Source organism: Anopheles arabiensis, chromosome 3, assembly GCF_016920715.1.
Source record: "Anopheles arabiensis isolate DONGOLA chromosome 3, AaraD3, whole genome shotgun sequence".
NCBI lineage: Eukaryota > Metazoa > Arthropoda > Insecta > Diptera > Culicidae > Anopheles > Anopheles arabiensis.
Window position 1 is genome coordinate 33779260 of NC_053518.1, and position 5083 is coordinate 33784342.

At 46.7% G+C, this 5083-nt stretch overlaps 1 protein-coding gene across 10 annotated transcripts in view; it reads left to right on the forward strand.

Moving 5' to 3' along the window:
• Positions 1-5083, forward strand: part of LOC120901592 (CUGBP Elav-like family member 2) — a 293066-nt gene that overhangs the window by 195338 nt on the left and 92645 nt on the right. The window lies entirely within an intron of this gene.

Consider the following 5083-nt stretch of genomic DNA (forward strand, 5'->3'; position numbering starts at 1 on the left):
CTCAAACTAGTGGGCACCGTACAAGCAAAAGCAGCACAAGGTACGGTACGTTCCGGCTGTTCCCTGCTTTCCAGCGGGTATCACATTGCCCGGGAGCGTATAGTTTTTCATGATATTTTTTGATTTGTGCCTTGTGTTGCTCTTTCACTCCGCTTCATCCACTCCCACTCGGTACAGCAACTTGTGTTGGTGTGAATGGTACACCATTGCACTCTGGTAATAGTTGTAGCAACTAGCGTTTACTCATTAATTATGGTTTCTTTTGCGTCTCTTCGGGGTCAGCAGAGATCCGGTGGCGGGGTCGCGTTTTTTTTTGCAGCGTGTTGGTGGGAGCGGGTGTTGAGCGAGTGAAAAGATCGGCCAGACGTCCAGGTCCGAGGGTCCGGTGGTTTATAGCAAGTGGTCAAGTTGCTGCTTCCGGGTTAAAGAAGCACCATGCGCCGGCGTGTCCTCTGTGCGGCGTCAGTGTGGCAGCAACGAAACCACAGGAACGAACCCCGGCGATGTCCACGAGAGTGTGGAAACGGGGTAGGAAATTTAATCAACGAAACATACAGACACTACACAGGGTTTCTTCGATTCCGAGGCAGCGACGGTCGCGAAACGCGCGCAGAGACAACACACAGCGTTAGGGTAAATTGGTTGGCTTTTCATTATGAATGCGAGCCGGATGGCCGTTTTGTCGTGTGGCGTTTTTCTGTGTGTGCGCTGTGAGCTATGTACGCCTGGAAGCTTATTAAATGAGCTATCAGTAGCAGCCGAGTCGAGATTTTGTCAGGATCTCGGCGGGAGATTTGAAAGATCAAGGCATGTGAGTTTTCAGTTTTTGGGCATCTCCGGGAGGAACTTCCACAGAGGTGTTTTGTGTGGAAGAGTTAAGCCTTCAGAAATAGGAGCTTGTTTGGATGTACAATCCTTTGTACTTGTTTGTGATTGGAAGTGAAGCTTTTACTTAAAATGTGTGTTCTGCTGCCTTTCAACATCCTTTCAGAAGAACTGCATAATGAATGCACCTTTGTGGTGCTTGTATGCACACTTTTCATTTCTGGTTGAGTTTCCCTTACACAAACCATAATTGCACACGTCAACTCCTATTCTTGATAGTGAACCCATTTCATTTCGATTTGTCATCATGTTTTCGCTAGTTTTCAAAGACTGTTTTGGGTTGGTGCAAATCGTCAAAAGAATGCATGCTTTTGTCCGTTACTAGAGGCCACTCGCTGTACGGCACAGTAAACTACCTGCGCCCTGGGCTGGAGCTACATTTGAGCGTGATATATCGTATTGCCTTCGGCGAAGACGTCCTGCAGCGTGTGCAATTCCTGTGTGCATATTACTGTGCTTGAAAGTCAGCATATGCGTGTTGTGCAAAAGACACACGCGCCACCCTGGAGTGCTTCTTGCTTTGTGAACGATTGATGTATTCCATCACGTTAAAAGTGGTGTAGCAGGAAGTCATTCTTTCTGGGGTGTAAGCCATGTTGTGCTTGCTCTATAGCATATGCTTTTCGCATGTGCAACCGTTCGGAAGTTGATGGCAAACCAAACCATCGCTTTTTTGAGTCGAAGAAAGGGTCTCTCCGGTGAGACAGAGAGAAAGTGTGCTGGCTCCTACCCAGCCATCAGCGGGAAGGAAATCACACTGGATGTGTAGTGTGTGCATCTGTCTACAAAGCGATGCCCCTAGTTTTGGGAAAGCAATATGGAACCGACATTGATTTGCGGAAATGAAAAACCTAAAGCCTGACTGGGTGAGACCAAAAAGGACTGTACGGACAGGCGCAGTGGTAGGCAGAGGGCGTACCTTATTCATGTCTTTCACTGTGTTTATATGTGTGTGCATATAGCAGAAGGATGATTTTGAATCGTACAGCCTTTTGATGTGCGAAAATAGAAACTGTTACCAAGCCACCGCCCCGAGAACATCTCCCAATGTGTACCGAGGAGGTGAATCCTTTATGTCAGTTTCCTTTCATCTTCCGGTTTTGGGAGAGTAGAGTCAGCAGTTAGGTTTGTTTTCTCCATAAGTGAGTCCAAAATAGTTTTTAATCATGCAGTAGCATCATACACGCCGAAGCACAAACGGGCTTTGTGGAGATTCTAATTTGCCTGCTCATCTGTAGTCAGTGAACTGTTCAGTAGCTTGTTTGCAACAGCTCCAGCTGGGAACGATTTAGCAACCTTCTCCTCCTAGTTATTCGTCTTACAACGATACAATTTGATGCTCGAAACTGAGTGATACATTCAGCAGCAGTTTCAAACTGTTGTCGTGTGCCGGACGTCAGCAGGGAAGAAGCGCATCTTAACACGACCCGATGTAATGTATTCGTCGCATAGGAACGGACGTTTTTGACAAGCGCCACATCCTCCGACATGAAACAGTATGAGAGAGAGAGAGAGAGAGTGGTGGCATCAATCAAAACCCCGGCAGTGGTGGTTGGTTGTTCGGACTTTCTCGGACTCTTCGTTTTGCCCCCTTTTTCTAAATGGGTTCCTTTTAACTGCACGGAGCACACGACATGCATGTACGATGACATCGGGGAACCGTGCGTGTCCTCCCTGCTTGACTGTCCGCGGTCGCGGTCTTTCTCGATCTCTAATGTCTGCGCACACGTATGCGTTACGTCAGCTGTAAGCAATCTCGGGTAGAGGCAGCGCCGACTTGTTGCGTGCGTGAATCTCAGACCGAACGGAGCGACGAAGAATGATGCCGTTTGTTCGTTCGGATACATTCGTCGTCTGCTGTTGCTGCGGCGGCAAGCCTATTAGTCATATAGAGGGAGAGAATTTTTCGGTGCTGATGTTTGATCTGGCTTGTTTTACTTTTATTGCACATTCCAAGCTGTCGAGAGAAGGACCAGGAGAGGATTCGGGAGAGCAAGGGGCAGAAGAAATGGTGACAGGAAATTGTTGGCATGCTTGAAATTAACCAAGAATGAGTGTTAATATGCTCGTCATTTTAATGAATACTACACTTATACTACACGAAAGATTCGAAGCGTTTCTTTCGTAATTCAATTTTGCAATGTAATTCCCTCATATGATTTACGCACATTTCTCATTCGTACAACAACTTGTTTGAGTGTTGCATACACAGTAGATGTGTTTGTCCATCTTACTGCACTTGACACGATCTCCGTGACTGTACACGCGATCTCTCCAATAAAAATCCCCCGTCCATGTTGTGGTGGGGAGCACCAACCAACAAGTGGGAATTCCATCCCACTAGAGATCGTGGTTGGATCTTCGCAAACGCACACGCGATCGTGAGAGAAAATCTAATTCCATGCTGCACTCACCGTACGCTACACGGTTGTTTGAGTGCCACCCGGCGGTGAGTGATCTTTGTTTACAGCTGATTGTGTGGTTCCCACATGCCCACGCTTTCAAGCTCTGAGCTGGTTTTGCTCCAGGCTGGAAAAGATGTGCAGTAGCGCATCGCGGGAATAATGAAATCGTTTTGTCCGATCTGCCTTGTATGTCTTTCTTTTAATCCCTAGCGCTACTCCATCGACATCGTGTCGACGCACGATAGTATTTGGGTGGACATATAACTTATAATTTTATTTCCCAATATTTAAAACGCAAGTGGATTTACTGAATTTAGGATAATTACTTGGTAAAAATTCAAAATTTCATCTATTTCGATCCATTAGTTGGAGTAAGATGCCAATTTGAATTGGAATAATTTGAGAAGTTCTTATTAGATATGAAATATTTAAGAGTTTATTTGCTTGAATTTCAATTATACCAAAACAAACTTTTAAAATCGGCAAAACAACTACTTTTTAAGGGTTTTTCTTCTTTTACGAATTTTCGTTCATAGCACAATTCATACAATAATTCGAATGATAAATAACATCAAATATTATGCTACACGTATCGTCCACAATGTTTTGGTACAGTGGTGCCATCTATATGTCCAAATCGTCATCTGTAGTTCATCCAAATCATAAAAGTAGGCAAACGATCCATAAAAAATCGAGAAAAGTGAAACCTAAATCACCGAAGGTCCACCCATTGCTCTGAAGAGATCTCACTGTGCGACGTGATGATGGGTCTTGAGCGTGATTTATGTTCCTTTTCGTCTCTTCGCTTTGCTTCTCCAGAGCCCTTCCTTTCTCAGGGAGCGCTGTGTATGGGATGCGGGATCGTGCATAGAACCCCCAGTTCGTAGGTATGTGTGAAGAAAAAGGCCCGAATAAGTATTGATGCTTTGCATTTGAATGGGGATCTTGGGATCGCTTGTAACGGACCAGCTGATGGATTTACCGACTGGCGGAGATCTGCCGGAGCGAATGTGTGTATGCGCTAGGGATTTACAGATTTCTGGAAACTACGATACTGATCGCGGATCGCGCCGGTTGGGCCGTCAAACGGAGTGAGAATTTTAAACACGGAGCTCGCTCATCGTCTAGAGGTGTGTTCTGCTGTGTTGGTTGGAGCTGGCGTGACACACCTTTGCAGACCTTTGCGCAGACCTTAGGCACACCGAGTTAAATTCCACCGTGTCTTCCCTCCACACACACACACCTTGTTTTTTGTTGTTGTCGCTTTTCGATGCACAACCGTGCTGAGTTCCTGACGCTCTCAAACTGAATAAATAGAGAGAGAGAGAGAGAGCAAAAGAGTTACGCGAGAGATATTAAAGCGTTTGCCACTCATGCAGCCCTCTCTGCTTCTTCCCGCCCGGTGGGTTCAAATAGACAACAAATGGCGCGGACCTGCGCCAGGGGCCAAACCTGCGGCCTGCCCACGTTTCCCGCGCCATTGTATGCTCTGCCCCAGCCATGCAATATACATTAGCCTTTGCCTTGGCTGCGTCGCGAGTTTTGTTTCAGCAACGGCCGCGTGTGCACTGTTCGTGTTCGAGGGCCGCCGCGCGTACACACCAAACACAGTCGCGTTTTGCCGCACGGGAAGCGGTTGTGTTGCGTCGGTCGTGAGCGCACACCGGAGTTTTCGTGCGTGTTTTTGTCTAGCTGTCGTGATAGAGAGAGAGAGAGAAAGAGAGAGAGAGGCAGCAAGGGAGTGGAAGAGCGAAAGAGAGAGAGAGAGATACAACTCGTGAAAGAGGGTTAGT